The sequence below is a fragment of the Ranitomeya imitator genome, chromosome 2, assembly GCF_032444005.1.
Source record: "Ranitomeya imitator isolate aRanImi1 chromosome 2, aRanImi1.pri, whole genome shotgun sequence".
Classification (NCBI taxonomy): Eukaryota; Metazoa; Chordata; class Amphibia; order Anura; family Dendrobatidae; genus Ranitomeya; species Ranitomeya imitator.
The window spans coordinates 588,838,244-588,857,230 of record NC_091283.1 but is presented as its reverse complement, the minus strand read 5'-3'; the positions used below and the strand labels follow the sequence as shown (position 1 = coordinate 588,857,230).

At 41.8% G+C, this 18,987-nt stretch overlaps 1 protein-coding gene across 3 annotated transcripts in view; it reads left to right on the top strand.

The window, feature by feature from the left end:
* The first annotated feature begins 2,782 nt into the window (after positions 1 to 2,782).
* Positions 2,783 to 18,987, top strand: part of EPB41L1 (erythrocyte membrane protein band 4.1 like 1) — a 195,515-nt gene continuing 179,310 nt past the window's right edge. Inside the window, exon 1 of one of the 3 annotated variants that reach the window (XM_069752308.1) lies at positions 2,783 to 3,307. The gene's annotated coding sequence lies outside the window, so the exon portion shown is untranslated. The remainder of the gene's footprint in view (positions 3,308 to 18,987) is intronic. The other 2 variants (XM_069752310.1, XM_069752309.1) reach the window with 2 other exon arrangements.

Below are 18,987 nucleotides of genomic sequence, written 5' to 3'. Positions count from 1 at the left end.
CGCGAATTGTGGAATCATCATTGTCCATATACTACGGGGACATGCATATTCTAGAATACCCGATGTGTTAGAATCGGGCCACAATCTAGTATATATATATATATGTATATATATATATATATATATATATATATATACACACTGCTCAAACAAATAAAGGGAACCCTTAAACAACAGAATATAACTCCAACTAAATCAAACTTCTGTGAAATCAAACTGTCCACTTAGGAAGCAACACTGTTTGACAATCAATTTCACATGATGCTGTGCAAATGGAATAGACAACAGATGAAATTATTGGCAATTATCAAGACACACTCAATAAAGGAGTGGTTCTGCAGGTGGGGACCACAGACCACATCTCAGTACCAATGCTTTCTGGCTGATGTTTTGGTCACTTTTGAATGTTGGTTGTGCTTTCACACTCGTGGTAGCATGAGACGGACTCTACAACCCACACAAGTGGCTCAGGTAGTGCAGCTCATCCAGGATGGCACATCAATATGAGCTGTGGCATGAAGGTTTGCCGTGTCGGTCAGCGTAGTGTCCATAGGCTGGAGGTGCTACCAGGAGACAGGCCAGTACACCAGGAGATGTGGAGGGGGCCGTAGGAGGGCAACAACCCAGCAGCAGGACTGCTACCTCAGCCTTTGTGCAAGGAGGAACAGGAGGAGCACTGCCAGAGCCCTGCAAAATGACCTCCAGCAGGCCACAAATGTGCATGCATCTGCACAGTTAGATTCCGACTCCTTGAGGATAAGCCCGACGTCCACAGATGGGGGTTGTGCTAGCAGTTCAACACCGTGCAGGACGCTTGGCATTTGCCACAGAACATCATAACATAGGGTATACGTGAGTTCCGTGACCTGGAAAAAATTCCCCCAATCCCCTTAAACAGGCCCCATAACAACCTAAAGAATAAACTTCTATCGTACACAAAACAACAGACTGAGACATATGTTGGATTTAATTGGCCACAGCAGCCATTTTATTAAAATAAAAGATAACATAACTTTTATAACAACCCAGAATATGAGGGGCGGTCCTCGAAGCCCCAAAGTTATAAAACTCAGCATCCCAAAATTCCACAATGTTCAGCCCAGGATAAGTCTTACCCCCAGCCGTAAAGCACCAGCTCAGGGATAGCTAACAACCAATCCTGGTCCACCGAACCCACCCCCATGCCAGGGGCCCATAAATCCACCTCACGCGGGATAACCGTACCACGCCTTGTTAAATTCTCTCATGGGGGGTCCAGGATCTCTCAAGATCCCCCCCCTCCATTGAACCACCATTTACCATTTCCACCGACTTCGAGGACCTCCACGCCGCCAAACTGCCGTGACAATACCCTAACAGCATTCACAGAACAGAACAAATACATATAGGCGCCTCTTAAAACCGTACCCAAAAAACCCTCGTGGGCCGACTTCACCCCCATTACCCGAACCAAAAAAGGGAGGGCGGGTGGGAGATTCCTCACTTGTCACGCAGGCACCTAAAATGGATGCCCCTTTTTATGTGCCCCCTCCCCGCAGTCCCATAGTTCCACCCCCTTCATTCAAAAAATGCCCTTAAGCCACCCCTCGAATTCCGGTTAACCCTTACCACTGTACCCCCTCTAAACTGCTCCAGCTCCCCAGGTCCCACGTAACCCCGTCATGGTGGCCTCCCCTTAAGTGCCGTGGGCCCCCCAGTACGGCCTTTCTGGATTGGCAAATTCGCCACTGGAGCCCTGTGCTCTTCACAGATGAAAGCAGGTTCACACTGAGCACATGTGACAGATGTGACAGTCTGGGGACGCTGTGGAGAGCGTTCTGCTGCTCTCAACATCCTTCAGCATGACCGGTTTGGCAGTGGGTCAGTAATGGTGTGGGGTGACATTTTTTTGGAGGGCTGCACAGCCCTCCATGTGCTCGCCAGAGGTAGCCTGACTGCCATTAGGTACCAAGATGAGATCCTCAGACCCCTTGTGTGAGACCATATGCTGGTGCGGTTGGCCCTGGGTTCCTCCTAATGCAGGACAATGCCAGACCTCATGTGGCTGGAGTGTGTCAGCAGTTCCTGCAAGATGAAGGCATTGAAGCTATGGACTGGCCCGCCTGTTCCCCAGACTTGAATCTGACTGAACACATCTGGGACATCATGTCTCGCACCATCCACCAACGTCACGTTGCACCACAGACTGTCCAGGAGTTGGCGGATGCTTTAGCCCAGATCTGGAAGGAGATCCCTCAGGAGACCATCCGCCGCCTCATCAGAAGCATGCCCAGGCGTTGTAGGGAGGTCATACAGGCACGTGGAGGCCACACACACTACTGAGCATCTTTTCCTTGTCTTGAGGCATTTCCATTGAAGTTGGATCAGCCTGTAACTTCATTTTCCACTTTGATTTTGAGCATCATTCCAACTCCAGACCTCCGTGGGGTGTTTGTTGTGATTTACGTTGATAATTTTTAGGTTTTATTGTTCTCAACACATTCCACTATGTAATGAATAAAGATTTACAACTGGAATAGTTCATTCAGTGATATCTAGGATGTGGGATTTTAGTGCTCCCTTTATTTTTTTGAGCAGTGTGTGTATGTGTATATGTATATATACATATATATATATATTACACATACGCACACATATACAGTAGTTGTATCGTTGTTGCCCATAGACAGGACGAGGATGCCAGCAGTTCAGCTGCAGAGCCTATTAGCTTGATTGCAGTCATTCCGAGTCCCTGCAATCCAGATGAGGCCATTAACCCCTTGCAGCCTGCCGGGATACAGTTGGGAAGCTGGATGAATCAGCAGGGGACAGTCCATGACATCAGACATGACAGCAGCACAGCTCTGGATAGGGCACTGACTCTGCACATGCACTAGGTGGGGCATTATGTATATATATTACTCTCCAGCATTCACACCAGAAAAATCTTTTTTCTATCTGTGGAGGCTGGATGTGTGTGTACTGTGCCCAGCCTCCCTTCTCCCTCCCTCTCTCTCACCCTCCCTCTCTCCTTTCTCTTTCTCTCTCTCTGCTCCTGCCTCCTTGTTTTCCTGCACTGCCCAGCCTCTTCTGGTAGCACTACCTTTTGCAGTGTCTCTCTGTGCTGCATTTTTAGCTGCTTTATTCATTCTGAAGGGAGAGGATTTGGGCTGCATAGTGGGCACAGTCACGGTTTTCTTCGCTGCTCCCATTTGCCACCTTCCCATTGCCCATTTCGCTTTGCCCTGCATGTGGAGGATGTATTAGAAGAGATCTATGGCTCGCTGAAGGGAAACCCACCCATAGCCCTCTCTCTCTGTGCTGACAGGTAAGTGACAGCGCTTTCTGTGGGGTGGAAGCGGTTAATCAGCTGCTGTCACACATGCAGAGTATGTGTCATTTTGCAGCTTTAACCCAGGCCTACCTGCTGACTGGCCCTTTTTTTTTTTTACGGATCGGTTGTTGGTCCAATGTGAACGTTAGCGAACTCCCGTAATAATAATTAACCGCTGTATGCAGAATAAAAGTACTTTTTTTTTAATTAATTAATCGAAAAATGTAAACGATAATTTTTAGAACGTTTACGAACCTCGTACAGATAAGTAGGCGTTTTGTGATATTTCTAACACACCGATAATCCTAAAGTGTTTGTATGGGGGGGACGCAGCGGCTGGATCCATCGCCACATTAACCACCACCCCTCCACCACCCTGGATTCTGCACATCACCAGCCGTCAGATAATCCAGTACACATCTGTCTGTGGCTGCGGTGCCTGCACACTGAAATCTGTCATCCCACACCATCCATGTCACCTACTGGATACCTGCTGGCACTTTACTGCTCTTCGCAGAATCTTGGCTGTTTCATTAGGAATCTGCCATTTTTACTAATACATTGTACAACCACACAATGCGTAGGGATGATCTGTGATCACACACCTACCGATGTGCGGAGGTACATACACACCCTTCCTATACGGTGAATATGCAGGCACAATAGGTACGATGACACAAATCTACACGGAAAGCCCACTCATGCCTTGCCTATCGCCTTCCTGCCCATTGATCGGTTCACACGCCTTCATTATAAAGTCATTAGATTCCACATTCCAGTGTGCAGAATTCCACACCCATACACACACGGTGTATATGAACACACACCTGTGTGCATGCCTCGCACAGCCATCATGCACACAGACACACATATAATCTCCCAACCACTCCCTGTGCAATCTGGAGAGAAGGAGAGAGATATTCTTTGTACACATAGGGTGTGACACATGCAACCTAATTTCCTTGCACAACGCAATCCGGTCATAATATCTTAATAAATTGTGTCCTTTCTTATTGCAATGAATCCATTTATTCTGCATTAATAGTAGAGCACCCATGCCATATTAATATCAAGGACATATGTATCAGGGACATACACATATTTATAGTCAGTAATTATCAACATGGACATTAATACAAATCATCAATGTATATGAAAAAACACCAGAACATTTACTCTGTATATGATCACCACTATTCGGTAATAATAGTAATTATAGTGCCCAATAAATCAGGATTATGTCATTTGCATAGAACCTTCTTGGAAAATGATTATAAATTATAGTAATGTTTACATTAAGTTGCATATATTTAATATGATATTTTATATATTTTATTCAAATGAATGTATTATATTTGAATTACTTGATGTTAAATTTGTCATAATTCCATTTTAATATTATAAAAGACACTGGATATTCAGTGAAATAGATTGCCGTAATACAATATTCCCACTTTCTGACATTTTTTCAATCGATGCCCATTCTGATTGATGGCATGAATTAAGATGGCTATTGATAGTATAAATATATTTTTTGGATGGGGGGTGTTGTGCGATTTAGGGAAATCTGAGCGGATATAGAAGGATCCCTCGATTTGGGAATTCCACTCTGATACATACCGCTGCCACCAGCTCCTGTCTGTAAAGAACGCTGCCATACCTTCACATCAGTGGACGTCTATGCAGCTTAGGCTTCATGCAATGTTTAAAGGGGTTTCCACATTTTTTTATTCTCACCTATTCTAAGTCTTAGGAAAAATTAATTTTCTTATAGATTTGTATCAAAAAGCGCCTTGTTCTGGCCGTGTACCACCTGAGCTGTGACATCATCACTTCTTCTTGCTCTAGTCACGTCCTGTATAGGGTCACATGACTGAGGAGCTGATGGTCCCAGCCCTGTATACAGGACATCACTAGTTATGACTGGTTCTGGATGGAGGGGTGTACTTTACACACATGTGGTGTCCTTACTGTACTCTGTTCCATTCTGGTCAGGAGCTTGATGGAGGAGTCATGTACATACTGACTACAGCATGCAGTGCATTGTGGGAACTGTGGTCTCAGCTTTAGGTCAGTAGATTTCTATGAAGCTGATAGTTCAGGTCTTTAGCCCTGGAGTCGGGCTAGGACTTGCATTTGTAGTATAGTCGCAGATATGCTCCTTTGAAACTGGCCTATTATTTTTCCATGCAAAAATAGTCTAAGTATGTTGGGTACAATTCAAGAAAGTTCTGTTTGGCTTTTTGGCCTTTAGGGTTAGATCAGATGCAGTGTTTACTGGTCTCATTGGGTTTGGCCTTACCTGCGGATGCAAAGCCATACACACACTGGGTGGAAGGTCCGTGGTGTACGCCTGGACGCCTGGTGGCCTATATAGACATCCAGACAGTTGACCCCGACCCCATGATTGAAGCCATGAGGTCAGGTTAAGTTTGAAACCTTGAGGTGCAGAAATGCCTCAGGAGTGGCTCTCCTGGGGTGCCTGAACTAAATGGGTGTCAACTCCAACTGAGTTTTATGGCAGATGTGCATGCACTTCTCTCTCTCTTTTTAAGCACTTTCCCTTATTCTGGGGCTTTTGACCAGAATGGGGGATTTTAATATTTCCAGGCAAAGGTCCAATCAATATTTACACTGTAAACACCTTGACTATTTATTTCAATTGTTTTTGTCCTTGTGTCTGTCACAAGGACTCATCCCAGGATTTAGTACCATTATGGGTTCCCTCCTGATCAGTCTGTGGAAGAAGTGTGTTGCGATCAGGTTCTGCTTTCCCCTGCAATACCCCAGACTCCACTCCTTCGAGATGAGAGCCAACTTAGACTGAGATCCTAGTTCCACTGGGTTGTCAGCTCAGTTAGGTGATGGAAGCACAACTAGATCTCCCTAAGCTTCGGTTGTAGGAAGCCACAGATCTATGGCCGCCTGGTTTGGAGTGATGCAGAACGTTTTATTGGATACCTAGTGGGCAGCGATAGGCCGCATCCTTGTTCAGTACATTTTTCAGGGCATTCGGGTGGAGAACACGATCTTGGGCATTCAATTATCCTAGTTGGTGTTGGTACTTACGGAGTTTCGTTCCACAAGCTAAATGATGATAGGGACTTCCTATAATGGGTCCCCCCCCCCCCCTCGTTACGTTGTTTTTGAGAAGTTCCATTAGCTGAAAATTTTGCAATAATATTAATAATCGTAACAATACGACAATGATGTAAAATGATATCTTATAATGATCTGTGGAACCTGTCATCAGATTCACACCGCCCGAACCGTGAGCAGCATGAATCCTATAGTACTGTGTGGATAGCGGGGAAGAATGTATAGGGGTGTAAAGTAATTGAATCGCACAAATGTGCTTAGATTCCTTTGTACAATGATTACCCAGCATGCAGCTATTGGTTTCTCAGCTAGAATAACTCTGGAACTGTCAGAGGTTAATATAGCATCTGCTGTTTGATCGTCTCTGCTATGCAGGCGTATCTGCCTGCAGCTGAGGTCACAAGGCCCAAACACGACGTCAGCCATATTTAAATATCCCCTCCAGCAAAACAAAGAATCCATTGGTATTTTTAAGTTGGTTTGACAGCAAAAGGCGTGATTATTACCGCTCCTGAGAGGGCGGGAAAAAAAACAAACAGATCAGGAGCTGGGATGGAGTCATGTAGATTATTATATTGGGGTGGGTTATGTCTGAAAGGCATCTTTGTCATCTGCAATCCTGGCTCTCTGTGTTTGGTCGAAAGAGTTTTTCACTGTGCAAATAAAAGATCATTTGCACAAGATAAACTACTCATCTGACTATTCGTCTCGGGGTCAGGAGCGTGGAAAGGGTTAAACGGGCCGGCTCCACTGTCTGTGTGTTCTGTGTGTTTGTACAGATATCACAGTACAGATTCTTTCCAGCTACAATGAAACACAGAAAGAAAAACAAGTAGAACCTGGTGTAAATGCATGCAAAGAACAGCTCTGGGCAGCTGCATAACTAGCAATTGCATATTATATCTGAGAACTATTATGACTGAGTGTGGTGACATATGTTGGCCATGCACATGACATAGCCGTGGTCCACGAGACCATGATTAGGAGACGCTATTGCCACTGCTTGTCTCGTGGGGAAACATGGCTTGTTCCAAGCAGAAATCTCCAGTTTAGGACAATATTCATCTTCTGCGCTTGTCCAGATTTATAATCCCCTGCAGTCGCCTTACAGTGGTACATTGGGGCGTTTTAAGGGGACCTGTCACATTATACATGCAGTCTGATCTGGCGACAGCATGGTATAAAGTAGGAGAAGCTGTGAAGATTAATAAACAGGTTTGTTGGAAAAGATTCAGTATAATTTGTATTTTATTCATTGAAATCCCTGTTATTTGTATGTATACGAGTCCAGTGGGCGGCCCTACTACTGATTGACAGCTATCTCTGCATGCACAGTCATACTGGGAAAACTGTCAATCACTTATTAGCACCGCCCACTGAACTCATATACATACAGTGATTTCAATTAGTAAAATGCAAATTTTACTGAAATTTTTCCCACAATAATATATATCACTCTGATCAGCTCCTCCTGCTCTACGACCTCGAACCTGCAAATCAGATACCATTTTCAACACGACAGGTTACCTTCAGGGCACTTTGTGCTGCTGAGGTTTTCATTGTATTTTGACGCATATTTAAACACAACACAACACAAATAAAGACTGTGATAAATGACTTCAGTATTCTCCTGTCATGGCGTGTAATAAACATTTATGATATATTGATAGGATGGTCATTAAATGTTTGCCTGGAGGGAGTCCTACTAATGAGACTTTGCCAATCTCAACGTCTTCTGTTCCTGGCATGGATAGTGGATGTGCAGATGGGATCACTCAGTTCTTAGGGTGTGTTCACATTGCGTTCAGGCACACGTTCATTGGTCCCATAAGGGTTTACATCCGAGCCTCCGCAAAAAAGGGATTTAGGCATATGCGCCAACGGGACCTTAGACTATAATGGTGCCAGCAGAGTGAACGTGCGCTCTGACGTGCATCATTTTTGGGAGTGTACTTCTACTGGAGGCGGACACCCAGACGTAGTAGACTGTGTCTGAGTGTCTGTCTCCAGGTGGCACATACTTCTGAAAGTGATGCACATCAGAGCGCAGGTTCACTCTTCTGGCACCACCTGACTGGACCAACAAACGTGTACCAGAAGGCAACGTGTAAGCACCCGTACTCTCAAACTGGGGTAAGAGTGGTTGGATCATGCATTATCAGGCAATAATTGAATATCCTTTCAATATGCCGTCAAAGAATTTACTCGGAAAATCTCTAAAATAACTTCAAACTAGATATCAACGAGGTATTCCAACTGTAGACACATTAACTGTGGACAGCAGAGAAGATCATAATTGTTGTGAAAGAATGGGATTGCAAACTCCATTTTGGCAATCAATTGCGACCTATGGTGGTTTTTAAAAGCTGAAGGACCAGGCATTGAAATCCCTACTGTCCTTTCACATCATCTGCCAGGGGAGAATTGGGAGATCCAAACAGATCGGCTGGTTAGCTGGACCCACCAAACTCAGCTTGTATTGACGTAGGGGCCTTAACACCCAAAAAATAATTTAGAAAGAGCTGCAGACGTACGTGTGTTCTCATATTCAGCCACATTAGGCCTTTTTAGGTGAGGATCGGTAAACTAAATGTTCTCATTACGTACAGATAGTAGGTGTAATAACCCTTTAATGCAAATTTGTAGAGGTTTTCATGGTGTTTTTATTGATAAATATTTTCAAAAACAAGAAAACCTCCAGAATAAATACCATACCTGGAGCATGTTGTGTTTTAAAATGATAAGACTCCTCTGACCCTAAAAAGGTCACTAAAACCAAACCCACTGTATATACTGGATTTCATATTGCAAAATAGTTAAATGTATCATCTGAATGCATTCAAAATGGGGACAAAATGCAATCAAAAACTACAGAAAATTCCAGAAAAACATTTAAGGATAACTGTTGGTTTAATTTTTATTATATAAATCAATAGTACACAGGAAAATTGGATTGAAGTTCATTCTATGTCCTCCGTAGTACATGCCTGCGCAAGGTGCAAGATTGCCTTGTGCAGGCGTGTACTACGGAGGACAGAGAATGAACATCAATCCAATATTGCAGCCAGCATGCAGCCAGCGGGTAAGGAAAGGGTGAATCAAACACCCGAAAACTCCGCCCATATGACCAAAAACCGATCCCGCCAAATTCAGGTGACAGGTTCCCTTTAAAAGGGTTGTCCAGGCTAGTGATAAAACTCTGCAGTCACTGTATGTCACTGCAGAATGCTGATTTGTGATAGCGTGAGATACGTACAATGTCATGATTCCCCTGTGAGAGTGGGTGGCTATGTGACATATATGTGATTTACATACTTGGGGTCACATGCCAGCTAGAATCATCCAGATTCTCTTAATTCACTTCTATTGAGAGAAGCTTAATAAGTCTAGTTGGCACTTGACAGCAAGTATGCAAATTGCATATATGTGGTCACGTGACCAACAATTAGCAAAAGGAATACCGAGTAATTCTTGAATGCAGACTTTTGTTCTAAACCTAGACAACCCCTTTAATAAAGCATACAGTGGCATGTAAAAGTTTGGGCACCCCTGGTCAAAATTACTGTTATTGTGAACAATTAAGCAATTTGAATATGAAATGATCTCTGAAAGGGCTAAAGTTAAAGATGGCACACTTCCTTTTTAATAAAAAAATAAATAAATATATATATATATATATATATATATATATATATATATATATATATATATATATACATATTTTCATCTTTTACATTTTACAAATTACACAAAGTTAAATGGGCCAATGGGCACCCTGCATGGTTAGTACCTGGTAGCACCTTTTGAAAGTATCACAGCTTGTAAATGGTTTTTTCAGCCAATCGTCTTTCAACTATTATTTCAGGGATTTTCATCCATTTTTCCTTGGAAAATTCTTCCAGTTCTGTGAGATTCCTGGGTCGTCTTGCATTCACTGCTATTTTGAGGTCTAGCCACGGATTTTCAATGATGTTCAGATCAGGGGACTGTGAGGGCCATTGTAAAATCTTCAGCTTGCACCTTTTGAGCTACTCTATTATGGATGACGTGTGTTTAGGATCACTATTCATTTGTAAAAGCCATCCTCCTTTCAACTTCAGCTTTTTTACAGATGGTGTTATGTTTGCATCAAGAATTTGTTGAAATTTCATTGAATCTTCCCTCTACCAGTGAAATGTTCACCATGTCATTGGCTTCATCACAACCACAAAGCTTGATTGATCCATCCCCATGCTTAATGGTTGGCGAGATGTTCTTTTCCTGGAATTCTCTGCATTTTTTCTCCATTCATACTTGTCATCATTGTAGCCAAAGAGTTTGATTTTAACGTCATCAGTACACAGGACTTATTTCCAAGATGCATCAGGCTTGCTTTAGATGTTCTTTTGCATACTTCTGATGCTGCATTTTATGGTGAGGACACAGGAGAGATTTTCTTCTGATGACTTTTCAATTATTGATATATGTGTGCAGGTGTCTCTGAACAGTAGAACAATGTACCCCAACTCCAGAGTCTGCTAAATTTTTCTGAAGGTCTTTTGCAATCAAGCGGGGGTTCTGATTTGCCTCTCCAGCAATCCTACGAGTAGCTCTTACTGAAATTTTGCTTGGTCTTCCAGACCTTATCTTGACCTCCACTGTTCCTGTTAACTGCCATTTCTTAATTACATTTCAAACTGAGAAAAGGGCAACTTGAAAACTCTTTTCTATCTTCTTATAGCCTACCCTGCTTTGTGGGCCTCCACCATTTTCATTTTCATAGTGTTAGGCAGCTGCTTAGAAGAACCCATAGCTGCTGTTTTTTGGCACAAGGTTAGAGGAGGCTGGGTTTTTACAAAGCTGGGAAATTTGCATCTACTGGCCTTTCCTAACAATGATAGTGAACAAGCCATAAGCCTAACAAGCTAATTAGTGTTTAAAACCTTGGTTTAACTTATCTGAGCACACAAATCTCCAAGGGTGCCCAAACTTTTGCGTTGGCCCATTTACTTTTTGTAATTATTAAAATGAAAAAAATACCAGTGTATATATTTTTTTCTAAAATGCAAAGTAAATGTATCATCTTTTTCTTTAGACCTTTTAGAGATCATTTCATCTTCAACTTGCTTAACTGTTTACAATAGCAGTAATGTTGACCAGGGGTGCCCAAATGTTTACATGCCACTGAATGTGTTAGCAAACACATAATATTGCTGCAAATAATTTTTCAGAGGGCGCAGCTAATCTTTACATTAAACAGATAAGCCATTGATTTCAATAGCTGCCCTGTAATGCTTCATTACCTGGAGGGGTAATTAGTACTCCCACACACAGCTTATGGTCCAGGGATCTACATCATAAGGGGTTATTGTTCATATAAGAGATCCCGTTAAAGATTTTCCTAATATTTTCATCATTTACCCTCATACCTGTTACTCCTCAACCGTCAGGGAACCATAAGTCCCAGCACACCCTGCAAGCAAGTGAGGTTTACCTCAGTCCTGATGGTTTTAGAGCATAAAACAAACAAGAAACTCTGTCTAAACTAAAATATGACATCCCACACAGGTCCAGGAATAGCGATCTGATTACAGACCTCTAAAAGAAAAATTATTTTTATCCTACAGTACTTTTTGTATTCTACTACCTTCTACATGACATGCCATTGCATATGGTAAAAACAGTTCATGTGACCATGTACTATTTTACCACCTAGGTACAGATTTCCATTTATCAGATGTCTCAACCCATAGAATGATACGATATGAAGTTTTAGAAGTTACCAAATTTGATGCAAATCATATCTGTGTCAAATCTTCTGAAATTCAAAGATTTCAGTGAATTCGTACAAATTACTATTTGATTTACACAAATAAAAAAAATGCTCACCACCTTTGACGATTTCATCAGCCACAGAAGGCTTACATGACCTCAAGTGCAAACATGTGGGTCTCCATATAATGTCTTGCAGTTATCACATTGCTTGGTATAATGAAGCCAACAAGCAGGGACTGTCATAGCCTGTATAAAAGCTGAGACAGGGAATGAAGCAGCCATTTATGGGGGATTTAGGATAGTGAGAGAATATCAGCGCTCACAGCTCAGCAATAGAGATAGGAAGAGAAAGCATTAAAACATTAGACAAATACTACAGACAGTGAGTACAACTGTAGCTGTGAAAAATATGAGTGTACTAGTCTACAAATAATCCATTATTGATGGGGGGGGAGAAATAGCACAGTTGCCAGCAGCAGTGCCAGAATCACTGTGATTGATTAGTGACATAGTGTTGATTGCTATCCTGTTGCATTTGAATTACAATTATTTATTTTTTTAAATTCATAATGCACCAGAAGGCAACACAATATTTTTTAAAAATATCTGAAATCAGTGTAAATCAGAGAAAGTGGGCTTGTTTGTCACAAGCAACTGTGCTGAGTATTTGCATTTCTTGTGCAATACATTTTGTGAAGAGAGTAATAATTCTTTTTTTTGTCAAAGAAAATTGCACAAAATCCCAAAATTTAAATGTAAGCATAAATTTAACCTTACAAAAAGTGTGTGCGTTACACCTAATTTTTTTTCTTACTCATCTGTTTTACTTCTCCAATTTTATACCGTATAGTCCAGACCAGTCTAGCATACCGCTGTGCTACAGATTCTGGAATTTGGACGTGTATCTACCTACAGGTGCTTCTCACTAAATTAAAATATCATCAAAAAGTTAATTTACTTCAGTTCTTCAATACAAAAAGTGAAACTCATACAGTTATATGAAAAAGTTTGGGCGCCCCTATTAATCTTAAGCTTAATGTTTTATAAAAATTGTTTTTTTTGCAACAGCTATTTCACTTTCATATATCTAATAACTGTTGGACACAGTAATGTTTCTACCTTGAAATGAGGTTTATTTTACTAACAGAAAATGTGCAATCTGCATTCAAACAAAATTTGACAGGTGCATAAGTATGGGCACCCCACCAGAAAAGTGACATTAATATTTAGTAGATCCTCTTTTTGCAAAAATAACTGACTTTAGTCGCTTCCTGTAGCTTTCAATGAGTTCCTGGATCCTGGATGAAGGTATTTTTGACCATTCCTCTTTACAAAACAATTCCAGTTCAGTTAAGTTTGATGGTCGCCGAGCATGGACAGCCCTCTTCAAATGATCCCAGAGATGTTCAATGATATTCAGGTCTGGGGACTGGGATGGCCATTCCAGAACAGTGTAATTGTTCCTCTGCATGAATGCCTGAGTAGATTTGGAGCGGTGTTTTGGATCATTGTCTTGCTGAAAGATCCATCCCCTGCGTAACTTCAACTTTGTCACTGATTTATGAACATTATTGTCAAGAATCTGCTGATACTGAGAGGAATCCATGTGTCCCTCAACTTTAACAAGATTCCCAGTGCTGGCATTGGCCACACAGCCCCAAAGCATGATGGGCCCTCCACCAAATTTTACTGTGGGTAGCAAGTGTTTTTCTTGGAATGCTGTGTTTTTTGTCCGCCATGCATAACGCCTTTTTGTATGACCAAACAACTCAATCTTGGTTTCATCAGTCCACATGACCGTCTTACAAAAAGAAATTGGCTTCTCCAAATGTGCTTTTGCATACTTCAGCCGACACTGTTTGTGGCGTGCTTGCAGAAACGGCTTCTTTCGCATCACTCTCCCATACAGCTTCTCCTTGTGCAAAGTGCGTTTGTATAGTTGACCGATGCACAATGACACCATCTGCAGCAAGTTGATGCTGCAGCTCTCTGGAGGTGGTCTGAGGATTGTCCTTGACTGATCTCACCATTCTTCTTCTCTGCCTTTCTGATGTTTTTCATGGCCTGCCACTTCTGGCCTTAACAAGAACTGTACCTGTGTTCTTCCATTTCCTTACAATATTCCTCACAGTGGAAATTGACAGGTTAAATCTCGGAGACAGTTTTTTGTATCCTTCCCCTGAACAACTATGTTGAATAATCTTTATTTTCAGATCATTACACAGTTGTTTTGAGGAGCCCATGATGCCACTCTTTAGAGGAGATTCAAACAGGAGAACAACTTGCAAGTGGCCACTTTAAGTAGCTTTTCTCGTGATTGCATACACCTGACTATGAAGTTCAAAGCTCAATGAGGTTAGAAAACCAAAAAAAGTGCTTTAGTAAGTCAGTAAAAAGTAGGTAGGAGTATTTAAAACAAGAAAATGATAAGGGTGCCCATACTTATGCACCTGTCAAATTTTGTTTGAATGCAGATTGCACATTTTATGTTAGTACAATAAACCTCATTTCAAGGCAGAAACATTACTGTGTCCAACAGTTATTAGATATATGAAACTGAAATAGCTGTTGCAAAAAAAAACTATTTTTATAAAACATTAAGCTTACGATTAATAGGGGTGCCCAAACTTTTTCATATAACTGTATATTCTATTTAGAATGACATATAATGACTCTATATAATATATGAGATTCACTTTTTGTGTTGAAGAACTGAAGTAAATTAACTTTTTGATGATATTCTAATTTTGTGAGAAGCACTTGTAGCATTTATTTTTACTGACTTTTGTGAAATTTAAGTGGACAAAAAGTTGACATTTAAGGCCAGTCTCACACGTCCAGATAATGGGAGGTGGAGCTGCATATTCATGACTGTAATCGGCGGCACCACGTGACCGCTCATAAAGGAGAAGCTGGCACTGAGAGGACGCTGCGAGGGAGCCGGGTGAATATTTTATTAACAGCGGGCGGGCACACAGGGGGTGGGAGGGGGGAGGGGATAGGGATCTTTATTTTAAACACGAAAAAAAAAAAGGATTTTTCATATCTTCTCTCCAGCGAACACTGCTGGAAAGAAGATATGAATGGCGGCTTCAGCACCACGCTGGGGGACAGCGCTTACTGTAGCGCTGTCTCCTGCATGGCACATGGACAGCGTCCGTGTGCGGTACGTGTTTTACACGGACCCATTGACTTTAATGGGTCCGTGTAATCCGTGCGCTCCCACGAACACTAACATGTCTCCGTGTTTTGCACACGGACACACGGTCTGTCAAAACACGCTGACATGTGCAGAGACACATTGATTTCAATGTGTCTACGTGAGTCAGTGTCTCCGGTACGTGAGGAAACTGTCACCTCACGTACCGGAGCCACTGACGTGTGAAACCGGCATAACTGTGCATGTCTGGTTTTGCACACCTGCTTTACTAATCCAATTTAATAACCATTCCTGCTACATTTATGCTAATGCCTGCTGCCACATTTCATTTTCTGTGCGTGTACCAACCTACCCAGTATTTGTTGTTACATACATACTTTTTTTTTCGTAAGAGTTAAATAATTGGGGTTGAAAAGATTGTCAGAAGTTAATTGTAGTAGTAAATATATGGTAACATAGCAATAGCAGTGGACAGGGAAGTGTAAAATAAAAAGATCCATATCATGACTAAGAATATGGAATACTCATGCAAGAAGCACCATCATCCCACCAGGCCCGGCTGTGCGGGCAGGAGTACTACCAAACGCAGGTCACAGTTGGCCTCCTTTGTCTCTGGCAAGCATATTAGTGGGTAGGAAACAGAGGGTGTTATGGAATACATGGCACATCGTTCATCCCAGTCACAGCAGGATGATGTTACTTCTGGCAGCAACACTGTCAGTTTATGTCAGTATTCTGCACAGAATGGTCATGGTATACAGCAGAACAAGCTGATTAAAACAATTGCCTTAAAATTCTTTTTAATGTTTCCCTGTATGCATCATTAAACAATGGCAGAGCATTAAATGCTATGATCTAACTTGGCATAACCCCTTGATTTATGTTTTATTTTTTTTTTATAAAATCTGCAGCATTTAACATATCAAGAAAAGTGGATGTGATTTTATGACAAATCGTACGCACTGTGTATTTAAAGATGCTGTTGAATTTTTGGTGCGTTTATTCCTGTTATACTTCAGTTGCTACACTAAAAAATGCATTTTAAAAACTCTACTTAAGTCTGCATTAAAAATGCAACATAAAAAAATTAATGGGAAAAGGGCAGCAAAAAAAAAAAAAAGAAAGCAATCTGCTCTAATTTTATTTTGTATTTTGGTGTGGACACCTGTAGAAAAAAAACACAGTTCTTTGTGTTCTGGTGTTCTTTCATGCTTTTTAAAGTAAAACACTGGGACCAACAATGCTCGCACATAAAAATGTTTTGAAAAATCACAAAGTAAAAAAAAGTCATTGAAAATCACAGCTTATTTCACAGTTTATAAAAAAAATGCATATGGTGGCATTGGTGATGTAATTGAGTTTTGGAGTTCTGATCTCGATTAGCCTGGATTCACACTATAGAGCCAAATGGGCATTACGAGTAATAGGTGGTCACACTATCAGTATTTGGTCAGTATTTTACATCAGTATTTGTAAGCCAAAACCAGGAGTGGAACAATTAGAGGAAAAGTATAAGGCCTGTCCCACACGTCCAGATAATTCCGGTACCGAAAAAATCGGTACCGGAGTTATCCGTGTCCGTATGTCCGTGAGCTCACGTAGGCCATCCGTCTGCCGACTGGGTACCACACGGAGCGTGCAGGAGACAGCGCTAGAGATAAGCGCTGTCCCCTGCATCTGGTGCTGAAGCCGCCATTCATATCTTCTCTCCAGCAGCGTTCGCTGGAAAGAAGATATGAAAAATCCCTTTTTTTTTTTTGTCGTGTTTTAAATAAAGATCCCTGGCCCCACCCCACTTCCACCCCCTGTGCGCCCGCCCGCTGTTAATAAAATGCTCACCCGGCTCCCTCGCAGCGTCCTGTCCTCGCCGCAGCTTCTCCTGTATGAGCGGTCACGTGGTGCCGCCCATTACAGTCATGAATATGCGGCTCCACCCCTATGGGGTGCACATTTTTGTAATAATGCTACTATGGTGCATAGATTGTACATTTAGAGAAAGGGAATCAATGCTATATGTAAAATGAGATAGATATCATCTATGGAGGGGCCCATATGAAAATATAAGGTGCCTGGTATATGTAAATAGTAGACCTATGTTATAAGAATAATTCATTGAGGTAACCAATGACCTGTATAATTATTTGTAATCAAAAGAGATAAAGTGCACAGTGCATGGTTATCACAGTCACATAGACACATCCTGAATTCAAGGTCTCATGTGTCACTGAGTGCCCCTTGATGCACGTTTCACATCTGGCTTCATCAGAAGCATCCAAGTGTGGTCCAATCTTTTCACGGCCCCATCGGTTACTGGTGTAATGAAGGACAGAACAAGTCCTCCAGAACAAGAGACACTCTTTGTATCTGCTCACCACTCTGGTCATTGGATAAGAGTCAATGGAACTCTCTTCTATTAAAGCGGATGTTCCTTTTCGGAAAACGTTTCTCTATAGGTTCAGCTTATTGTAAAATATCAAGTTTTTTACCATCCTCGAGTCCAGCCCTGTGTGTCCACTTCTGCCCCAATCTCTGCTGTTTGGCTGGAGTGGTGAAGGCAACAGCACTGCAGCCAATCACTGGGCTCAGCAGTTCTGTCAATGAAGAGGGGACGATCTGTTGAGCTCAATTTTCTGAAAACAGGCAACCACATTACTCATAATTTTCTAACAATGCATATTAAGCAAGGGCGTGTCAAGTTCTCTAAGTACATGATTGGGAAGAATTGTTATGTTAGCTTTGTGGGGTGAAAGTGATTAGAATAAAGGAGAAGGGTGAGTTTTAAAGGGGACCTGTCACCAGATTTTGCAATCTCTCAGCTTATTCATGCTGCCCAATCCATTGTCAGCGCAAATCGTAGCCTGGCTGCATGAATTTCAGATAAAATATATGGTAATTAGAAGATCCAGGTGGCAGGAACCATAGGCAGAGACAAGATTAGTCCAGCTCCGCCCACAAAGTCTTCTCCCAGCCCTGCTGCAGGTGATTGATAGGTCTGTCCCTTACGTGTACATAGGGAGACATCTGGTAGTAGCTCTGGAAAGAGCCGGCTAGGGACGGTGCTGGACTAGTCTCGTCTCTGGCTATGATTCCTGGTCGAATCTTCTAACTCTAATCTCCCTTCTTCAGTATAACCATTTTGAAATTTCATATATCTCTAAATATTATTCATAGTTTCCTGGGTATGTTCTTGGCTTTAAGGACTTTTTTTATATTCCTGGAGAGATACTAATCTTTACAGATTTATTTGTGTATCATGTTGTTCAAAGTTGTTCAGAACAGTGAATTACTTTTTATTAGATGTTCATTTATCTGTGAGTAATAGAATTATGCTGTTTTGGTTACTGCTACCTTCCCATCATCGACTTCTCTGTTTTGTTATGTAGTTACATTCCTCTCTATCGAAAAGCTAATGACTCAGAAGCCAGGAAAAGCAATTGGGGTGTGTGATTTGTGTGGTTGCACAGGGCGGACACACCTGCTGAAGGTGGACAACCGAAGGCTCATAACCTGAGGCTAGGTATTACACAGTTATTAGATTATGTATGGAGCTGTTAGGCTACTTTCACACTAGCGTCGTTCCACGCACGTCACAATGCGTCGTTTTGAAGAAAAAACGCATCCTGCAAAGTTGCTTGCAGGATGAGTTTTTTCTCCATAGACT